General features: G+C 42.0%; 1 pseudogene; it reads left to right on the top strand.

Moving 5' to 3' along the window:
• Nucleotides 1-1021: 1021 nt before the first annotated feature.
• LOC111727881 lies at nt 1022-2619 on the top strand (annotated as a pseudogene).
• The last annotated feature ends 8084 nt before the right edge of the window (nt 2620-10703 follow it).

Consider the following 10703-nt stretch of genomic DNA (forward strand, 5'->3'; position numbering starts at 1 on the left):
TTGACATTGGTAGACACAGCAGAGCTCAGCAAAATGGGAAGGCAGGTGAAGGTCCAGGCTGGGGCTGTGCAGGCAGATGAAGAATGGGAGCCTTCGTCCATGGCCGCACCTCCCACCTCCTGATCCCGGTGGCTACCCAGTTAGACCAGCTGAAATCAAAGCTGGTTTAAAACAATCTTTTAAAGTCTATGCAGGTAGGAATCATATAACATAAGACAGCCCAGGTCCATGGTGGACGAGTCAGGTCCCTCTGCCCCTTCCTGTGAGCTTATCCAATTTAGAAGATGGGAAGTGATACAGAACCTACTATAGTTATTTCCAGGGGTCACTGTGTGTGTTGGCTTGACCTAGGGTAAGGGGGGCTGTTTTAGGATTGCTTTAGCTTAGGGACGTAGTTAAGACAATGCAGTGATTCTGACTAAACTGATCCGGGACATGTTGCCACCCAACCAGGCTCATCTGCCCACTGCTCAAGAGAAACCCAACTCCCAGAGACAGCAGGGTTTACAGCAGAGGTAGGATTTATTCCGCATAGTGGTAAGTGGGGAAAAAGGAGGAATTACTCAAATCTGCCTCCCTGAGAATTGCGAAGATAGGGTTTTTCAGGATAATTTGACAGGCAGGGGATTAGGTAATTAGGTTTGCTAATTAGCTACTGTTTGGGACAAAATTATTGGACTGTGGAACTCATCTTCTTGTTTTGGTTCAGCTCCTGAGGTTATGATTTCAGTTGAGTCTGTTTCTTGGTTTCTTGGTACAGGCTGCTGGTCTGGGCAGGTCAGCCAATCCACTAGAATGAGGGCCTTAGAAGAGACCTTAGAACAGTGGTTCTCAACCTTCCTAATGCCTTCTAATGCTATGACCCTTTAATACAGTTCCTTGTGTTGTAGTGACCCCCAACCATAACATTCTTTTCATTGCTACTTCATAACTGTGATTTTGCTACTATTATGAATAGTAATGTAAATATCTGATATGCAGGATGTATTTTCATTGTTACAAAGGGGTCACAACCCACAGGATGAGAACTGCTGTCTTAGAAACTACCTTTAGGGTTCTAAAAGATGAGGTTATCTACAGAGAAAAGTTAAGAATCTTTACAGCTCCCTCTCCCAATGTGGCAGCCTCAGCAAAAAAGGAGAATAAGAAGGCGGTGCCTATGGCACAAAGGAGTAGGGCACCGGCCCCATATGCCGGAGGTGGCAGGTTCAAACCCAGCCCCGTCCAAAAACTGCAAAAAAAGGAGAAGGAGAAGAAGACGACGACTATCTCCCTGACAGACTTTCTGGCTGCGGATGGGGGAACTGGTGGAGGAAGTACATATGTCCCCAAACCAGTCAGCTGGGCTGATGAAACAGATGACCTGGAAGGAGAAGTTTCAACCACTTGGCACAGTAATGGTGATGATGTGTATAGGGCACCACCAGTTGACCGTTCCATCCTTCCCACTGCTCCACGGGCTGCTCGGGAACCCAGTATAAACTGGAGCATCTTCCCAAATCGCCCAAATCGCCACCCTACACTGCTTTCCTAGGGAACCTGCCCTGTGATGTGACAGAAGACTCAATTAAGGAATTTAGAGGATTAAATATTAGTGCAGTGCATTTACCCCATGAACCCAGCAATCCAGAGAGGTTGAAAGGTTTTGGTTATGCTGAGTTTGAGGACCTGGATCCCCTTCTCAGTGCTCTGAGTCTCATTGAAGAGTCCCAAGGTAACAGGAGAGTTTGAGTAGATGTTGCTGATCAAGCACAGGATAAAGACCACGATGATGACTCTTTTGGCTGGGATAGAAATTGGGATTCTGACAAAACAGTTACAGACTGGAGAGCCCGTCCTGCCACAGACAGCCTGATGACTACCCATCAGAAGAGGTGATGATAGCTTTGGAGATAAGTATCAAGATCTTTATGATTCAGATCGGTATCAGGATGGGTATCCGGATGGCTGCCGGGATGGTCTGTGCTGGGACATGGATCAATATGGAGGCTGGGATTGATACGATGACCAAGGCAGCAGAGACTACAATAGAGGCTATGATTCCAGAATAGGCAGGGGCAGAAGGGCATTTGATAGTGGGTACCAGCAGGGGCGATGACTACAGGGGAGGCGGAGACCACTATGAAGACTGTTGTGACAGACGGGAGGATAGATCAGGAAGCTCCAGAGGTGATTACTCTCGGGGTGATTATAGGTGTGATGATAGAGGTTCCCCCCAAGACCCAAACTGAATCTAAAGCCTCGGAGTACTCCTAAGGAAGATGATTCCTCCGCCAGCACCTCCCAGTCCAGTCGAGCGGCTTCTATCTTTGGAGGAGCAAAGCCCGTTGTCACAGGTGCTAGAGAAAGAGAAGGAGAAGAGCGACTACAAAAGGAACAAGGAAAATTGCACCGTCAGCTGGCTGAGCCAAAACTGAAATGACATCGTCGGGAGAGACACCCAAGCAGGAGCAGTGAAGAAGACTCAGGCACAGAACAGTCGAGGACAGGAAGTGAGTCATCACAGACTGGGACCTCAGCCACATCTGGCAGAAATGTGCCAAGGAGAATGAGAAGTCTCTAGAAAATGAAACACTTAATAAGGAGGAAGACTGTCACTCTCCAACTTGTAAGCCACCCAAACCTGATCAGCCCTAAAGGTAATGCCAGCCCCTCCACCAATGGAGAATGCTTGGGTGAGGCAAAATTCTAACCCTCCTGCTCCATCTCAGAGCTCAGACACAGAGCAACAGTCTCCTACAAGTGTTGGAGGGAAACTAGCTTCAGCTCAGCCATCTGAGGAAGGACCAGCAAGGAAAGCAGATGAAAATAAAGTGGACGGGATGAGTGTCCCCAAAGGCCAAACTGGGAACTCCAGCCGTGGTCCAGGAGACGGAGGGAACAAAGACCACTGGAAGGAGTCAGATAACAAAGATGGCAAAAAGGATCAAGAGTCCAGATCTGCACCTGAGCCAAAGAAACCTGAGGAAATCCAGCCTCTAAGTTCAGTTCTGCAAGCGAGTATGAGGCTCTGTCTGTGGATGGTGAGATGAAAATGAGGGAGAGGATTACACCGAGGAGACCTCAAGATCCTGTGCTTCAGCCTAGTCCCTCTCCACCCTGGAACATTCAAGAGCAAACCAAACCTCTATCCAGACAAGACAAAATAAAACTCACCATCTCTTGGAGACCTTTCTTAACTTTTTTTTTTTTAAATGAAATGAAATTCTTTTGCATGCTGCTGCAGCTGTCAAAGTATTGAAGTAACTGGGGAATCACCCATGTAGCCAGAGAGAAAGAGACTACAGCTTCTTAATGGAAAAGTTGTGGTGTGTTTCTTATGACACCATGCACTTGCCTGTGTGATTAGTGCCTGGGGGACGCCATTCAGCTGCCCCATTGGGCAGTAGGGGAGGTATAAGGAAGAGTGTGAGATTTCTACCTTTTAATTATTCTTATCCTATTGTGGCATGTATGAATTCTCAAACATTATCTGAATAAATTTTCCATCTTCGGAAAGGTAGATTTAGCCTCTCAAGCTGTTTTAGTCTCCAGGAGGCTGCTAGCCTCTCTCTTATTTAATTCTGAGTTATTGGGGCCAGCCTAGGGGGAATTCCTTCATTTTTTTTACCCCCCAGGAGGGTAGTTGGGAGTGATTATTCTCCTACTAAAGAAAAGGACTGCTTGGGACCAAAATAAATGAGAATATAATGGTTTGAAAAGTAGCTGGGGAGATAATGAATCATTTTGCACCAATTTATAGGGGAAAATGGTGTGACCTCCAATAAACACATGAATGGTTATTTCCTGGAGCAGGAAGCACTTAGGGGTCTTGAGAATTCCCAGTCTTTTATGTGTCCTGATTTTGCCCTTTCTAAACACCATCCTTCTTGAAATTCCAGATAGACCACATTCTGTTGAAATATTGAAGCTTTAAAAAATTTAAATTGTCATTGCCCTAAGTTCTTCATGGAACTCTTACCTCCTCCAAAGCAGTCTGTATTTGTCACAAACTTATTATTTAGGGCATTTTATGTCAGCCACTGGGAGCTGTGGAAGATGGATATCACTGCTTTTCTCAAGCAAATTGGTTCCTTGTTGTCTTTGACTCTCCTTATCACCTCCATCCACGCCCAGTCCTGCTTTGACCCCTGTGCAGATGAGATTTACTCTGGAATTGATGGTCGTGGGTGGTAAATAAAGGTGGATAAATAGGGACCGTTAAATTGGGAGCCCTTCTCACAATATTTTTCCCCCCAAGTTTCCTTCTCTCCACTGATCCCACACCAGTGCTTAGATTTATAATGTGGCCTAGAGTGTGTGTGTGTTTTGTTTTTAAGCTTCCCTTGAGAATAAATGGAGACAATGATTTATCAAGGTCCTGGTTTCCCTTGCAGCACAATAGCTAAACCTGCCTGCTTTTATGTGCAACTTTGTAGGGGTCAGCTGGGTAGATGGTATCCTTCCCCACCATGGGCAATATAGTTCTAGTACCTGCAGAGAAACGACATGTTGGTCTCTTGTTTGCAAAGCCCTTTTCCCGTCTGTCCTAGGTTAGACTGCGTCCAGCCATGCAGAGGTGTTGGTTTATGCGTGCTGCAGCAGTGGGCACAATGAATAATTTGCCAAGTGGACAAAAGGTGCACCAAGTGAATTAACTTTAAATTGGCATGAATTGGCTAGTCAATTCATGGCTAGGAAGTGGGCTTTTGAAGAGAGATATCCCAGTTTTTTAAGAAAAAACCACTGGTTGTATATGATCAAAGATCAGGGTTGGCCCTCTTCATATCTGCTCTCCTTCCAAATAGTTATTTCCAAAAAAGCTGGTGTTGCCACTCCCCTACTTTGCCCCCCTCCTCGTTAAAATAGAAACAGGGATTGATTCAGGTCCTGCTCCTAAATACATGTAAAATCTGTACAACAATATCTTCTATGAAAATGATGTAATCTGTAGGCATAATACCTGTCTTGAGATGTAAAATGCCATCCTTTGGGTTGTGGGTTTTTTGTTTTCTCCAAATAAATCTGATCTTTAAAGTTAAAAAAAATAAAAAGAAGCTGCACAACTACCGGTTGGAAGTGAACAGGGGGTAGTGACAGGTATTAAGCAAAGGAGGGACAGTGGCTGATTATTAGAATAGCCTGCTCCTTCACAGAGTGTTGGGGGTCCTTACTCTAGTTCTTACCTTGCACCACTTTCCTCAGTTTTCCTCAGTGTTATCTCTCTTGTTGTACCATAAGCCTCATGGTGACAGGGACTAGTTTTCTGAAAGAGCCAGATGACAATGCTGCAGACATGCAAAGACTTTGGATTCTAGCTTTTCTCTGTTAGACTGCGTCCATCCCATTGCAGGAGTTGCATGTTTCTCTGGCCATGCAGCTGGAGGGTGCAGCAGGTACTCTGGGGTCCCCCTTTTCTCTAGGGGGCTGCTTAGTGCTCAGCCTTTGGCCCCTGGGTCCTGGTCAGTAAATGCCCATGCTCCTGGCTGCTACTGTAGAGTCTGAATTTCCCAGAGGTGTCTACCTGACCCATGCTGAGATCATTGAATTCTCTTTTTGGAATTTAGAATTTGGAAGAGAGAGGCAGAGCCTGGTATTTACAACCATGGTGGGGCTGATCATGAAGACCAGACCTCAACTGCCTGACACCCATAGAGTGATCAATACACATTAGATTTATTATTACCAATACTATTATTTCAAATTCTGTTCATTATCCTGCCATGTAACTATTATTTTCTCATTCTAAAGATATGGTAATGAGCTCAGAGAGGTTAAAAATCTTCCCTAAGCAGTAGAGCTAGAACTCATTCCTGCTCAGTCTGTTTGCAAAGTCCCTGCCCTTCCATGGCACCCTGTGTGATGGTGCCACAGTGACCTGCCTTTATAGTGCTACCCCAAATAAGCAGCCTATAGACACAAGGCAGGCACAGGAGCACATACTGTATATTTGAAGTCAAACTTAACTGTGATGACAGAGTCCAGTGAGTGGCTGCCTTTGGGGTAGTGGAGTTGGAGGGGGAGTGGGAAGGGCACAGGGAATTATCTGGGATGCTGGCGACATCCTACACCTTGACCTGAACGTTGGCAACACAGACAGTCACCTTGTAAAACCTCCAGGAGCTGTGTCCTTCACAAAACTAAGAAGTTAGGAACAAGAAGTAAAGGGACTAAATTTAGGGGAAAAACAGACCATCCTTATGTAAGTCAGACTGTTTAACTCCCGAAAACCACCCTTTACTAACTTTGGTGGAAAACATGATAACTTTATTCATTTTCCTGTGGGCTTTTTCTGGACTTAATTATTAAAGTGTATATGTATTTATATAGATAATTTGAAGTCATAGGCTAAAGGCTAATTTTATTTCATTGTCTTCATTTAGTAGTAACCATACACTTTTTATGGCAGTGTCATTTTCAGCTGAATGAGTTGTGATAACCTGTCCCTGTATTTTCAGTGATCCAATCTGTCTTCTTTTACCTCATCAGTTGGGCCAGAAAGCTGTAATGACTGTGGATACTCTAGAAATCACAACCATTGTTATTATTTTAATATGTTTATTTATTTATGTTTACTACACTTTAATGACATTTTTATTGATGTAAATATACATAACTTAGAACCACATAAATCCTGAGAGCTTGATGAATCATCACAAAGTGAAAATGTGTGTAGCCACCACCCAGGTTAAGAAAGAGAACATTTCTATCTCCCCTAAAAGACTCCCCCACTGTGAGCCTTCCTAAATGTAGCCCCCCGACTTCTCCCCAAGGCAACCACATCAGAGATCAGTCCAACCTGGTAGAGCATCATATAGACAACTGTGACCTGCCGCAACCACAGCTCACTGCCTGCATTAACACGACTGCATCATTCCAAGAAATTCTTCATCAGAAAAATAAAGTTATAAATGCTTTTATTGTGTGTTTCAGGTACTTTCTCCTGAAGCAATTTACCCAGACAGTAGACCACTCTTCTAGCTATCATCAACCCCTTCTCAGGACAAAAACTAGGCTCATCAAGTGAAGAGGCTGTGTTATGTAAGTAAAATATGAATCAAAACCAAAAAAGAAAAAGATTTTTTAAAATGTGAAAAGGCTGTATAAAATTGCTATTGTTTTTCCCTTAAACATTTGGTGTAATTTACCAGTGAAACCATCTGTTCTTTGTGGGAACATCTTCTACAATGAATTCAGTTTCTTAAACAGATAACAGCAGCGTTTGGGTCATTCATTTCTTCTCTTGTTATTTTGGTCAATTGTGTTTTCCAAAGTATTTGTCTAGTTATTGGTATAAAGTTGTTTGTAATGCTGCCTTTTAATGTCTGCAGAATATGTACTTACTCCCTCCTTTTTATTCCTAACATTAGCAATTTGGTTTTCTTTGTATTTTCTTTACTTTTGGTCTTACTAACATTTTTATTGTTTGTTTTCTGTTGCATTGATTTCTGATCTTACTTTTATTTCTTTCCTCCCTCATATATTGGGCTTAACAGCTTTTCTCTTTCTAATTTATCAAGGCAGAAATTTAGATCGTTGATTTTAATAGTTTATCTTTTTTTCTCACATACGTATTTAAGGCTGTAAACTTCCTTCTAAGTACTTTTTAGCTGCTTTCACACATTCTGACTTTATTGTTATTATTCAGTTAAAAATATTTTCTAATTTTACAATTAACACACAGAAGGATATTTCTTATTATCAAATATTTGGGGATTTTCTAGACGATATATTTTTTTAAATTCAAATTAATATGACGGTACAATTTTTAGGTTACATTGTTCTTCTTCAGGGTAATGTTCCATTTGTAGAAGAACCCCTCACCCTAGAAGACTTATTGTTATCAATTTCAACTTCACCTTGGCCAAGAACATACTCTGTAAGATTTTCATCTTTTAATAGGTCCTGAGATTTATTTTATGGACGAACATATGGTGTATCTTGGTGACTTTGAAAAGAATGTACATTTGAAAAGAATGTTGTCAGTTGGGTTTGTACATTTGAAAAGAATGTTGTCAGTTGGGTTTTAGTTACATAAGTCGTTGTCAGTTGGGTTTTAATTAGCTCAGATTGGTTAATAGTGTTGATATTAGTTGATTATTCTATTCTTCTATTAACCACTCAGAGAGGAGTGTTAAAATCCCCAACTGTGACTGTTATTTCTTTTTCTTTTTTTGTCTTTTTACTTTGGTTGGGTTTTGCTTTATGAATCTTTGTGATTTTGAGCATATGCATTTCTGATTGTCCTGTCTGCGTGATGAGTTGACAATTTCACGATTTAGCAACATCCCCCTTTATCTTTAGTGATCCTCTTCATCTTGATACCTACTTTGATATTAACATGACCACGTCTGCTCTCTCATGCTTAGTTTCTTCAAAAAGTCTCTTTTTCTGCCCTTTCAATTTTTTTGTGCCTTTGCATTTAAAATATGTCTCTTGGCTCAGCACCTGTGGCTCAAGTGGCTAAGGCGCCAGCCATATACACCTAAGGTGGCCGGTTCAAATCCAGCCCCGGCCTGCCAAACAACAATGACGGCTGCAGCCAAAATAAAATAGCCGGGCATTGTGGCGGGTGCCTGTGGTCCCACCTACTTGGGAGGCTGAGGCAGGAGACTCGCTAGAGCCCAGGAGTTGGAGGTTGCTGTGAGCTGTGATACCATGGCACTCTACCCAAGGAGACACAGTAAGACTCTGTGTCAATAAAATAAAATAAAATATGTCTCTTATAGACATATTTCTTCTGGAATCGACAAGCAGATGGAGCAGGAAAGGAGCTGCATGGTCTGGCCTTCCTGCCTTGGGCTTTACCGAGTCTGCTCTGTAAACTCTCTTTGCCTTAGTAACTCTCTGAGGCCCTCAAATAGGCTTTCTTTTTAATTTTGCTTGGGTTTTTTATTGGTCTTGGGTAGGATAGTCAGCCTAACAAAACCTAATCAGTCACTGCTGAGAGCAAAACTCACCATTAGTATTTATTATTCTTTATAGAAAAACCAAGTCTCAGATCCAGGGCCTCATCTGGAAATCCAGCCTGAGTAACCTACTACCATGTAACTCAGATGAGTCATTGCCCTGTCCTGAGCCTGAGTTCCACCACTGGCCAAACACTCAGAAATATTTTGTCCTTTATGTGTTTTGGGGGAGACCTGCAAGGGTTAACCCCTAAAATAATGTTTTTTTTGGTTGTTTGACAATTTTTCAATTCTGTAGGAGAACCTGCTTCACCAGTAATTATGTAATTAAGCTTCTGTAGCAGTTAATAGGTTTTATTACCAAGAAGAGTCAATTATTTTGGTTTAATCCCAGTTTGTTATCAATAAGAAAATGTAAGTTTGCTCTGTACCTATATCTCACTGTAAATATCATTAACTTGCATTTTAATTTCTTTTAGCCATTAGAGATGTACCCAAGCCTTGAGTGATGTTTTCAGAACCTGATTCTAAATGACACTTCTTATCCAGTCCTATCAGCTTGTCTTATTTATGTTGTTGTTTTCTCAGCATTGAATACATAATATGTCATGATTTATTTATTTGTTTTTAAAGCACTTGGTTTAGGAAGCATTATACTGGAGACATAAGTAAATTCGGTTTGAAGTATCTTAATCTGTTTGTCATTTTATGGACTGAAATTTTGATTCCTTTTTAATTAAACCAAAGGGACATGTGATATAAGAAAACAGCCAATAAAACTAGAAGCTAGAAGGAAGGATGGGATGGGAGAAGCTGGCTGAGAGTGTGGAGGAGGAGGGTGAAGGGCTTTGGAAGACAATGGGCTAGGAGGGAGGAGACCTGCCTTCTAGTCTCTAGTCTTATCTGAGCTGTGAGCCTTTGAATAAGTCACTTCTGCCAAAGGAACTCGTGAAGGGAAGACTAGGGACAATAGTTCTGAATGAGGTCCGTGTCCAAGGGACGTGAAGGATCTTTCCCCAATTAACTCTGGGGAGGACTTCCAAATGACGGATGGCCCAGGCCTTCTTTGCATGTCCTCTAAGATCACTCTACCAAAATTTTCCTGTCCCTAGGCTTCAATTTCTATATGTGTGAACTAAAGAAATTGAAATCATTAATCTTTAAGGCCTCTTCTAAGCTCTAAGATTTCAAGATTTTGAAAGGGCATTTTGAAATTTAAGTCAGTTTTAGCAGTTAACCCAGTGTAGGACCCTTCAAAATTAATGCAAAATTTTGTGTGTTGTGTGTATGTGCAGATGTGCGTTTTTTTCTGGGGACAGGTTACAAATGGATAATTAATCGTAGTATTCATTTAATGATAATGATGGAATGAACATCTTATTGAATGCCTTCTATGTGTTCGTACGAGCACAGAGATAAATAAGATACAGCTCATGCCTTTGAGTTCTCCTCGATTAGGAGAATTTAATTCTGCATCCTAGTTCTAGTTCTGGTGCAGCCTGGCTGTGACTCTGATCCTCAGTTTCCTCTGTCAAGAGATAGCTTTAATGAAATGAATCTTTCTTGCTTCTTAAGTTTGTTCATTCAGATCACACATGGCTCTATGTGTTAGAGCCAAGCTAGGTACAAGGAACACACCCTTGTATGTGAATGAATCCGCGCCTGCCCCATGGGACATGCAGAGCAGATGGTGAGGTTTGGACTTTGTCTGCCTGGGATAGAAATTCTACAGTGGGGTTGAGAAGTGGGAATATATATGGTTCTCTATCTCAGATGGTATCCTGAATAAATGCCTTTACTTCCCCCTCCTCTTTT

The sequence above is a fragment of the Otolemur garnettii genome, unplaced genomic scaffold, assembly GCF_000181295.1.
Source record: "Otolemur garnettii isolate 467f Iridium unplaced genomic scaffold, OtoGar3 scaffold00004, whole genome shotgun sequence".
Classification (NCBI taxonomy): domain Eukaryota; kingdom Metazoa; phylum Chordata; class Mammalia; order Primates; family Galagidae; genus Otolemur; species Otolemur garnettii.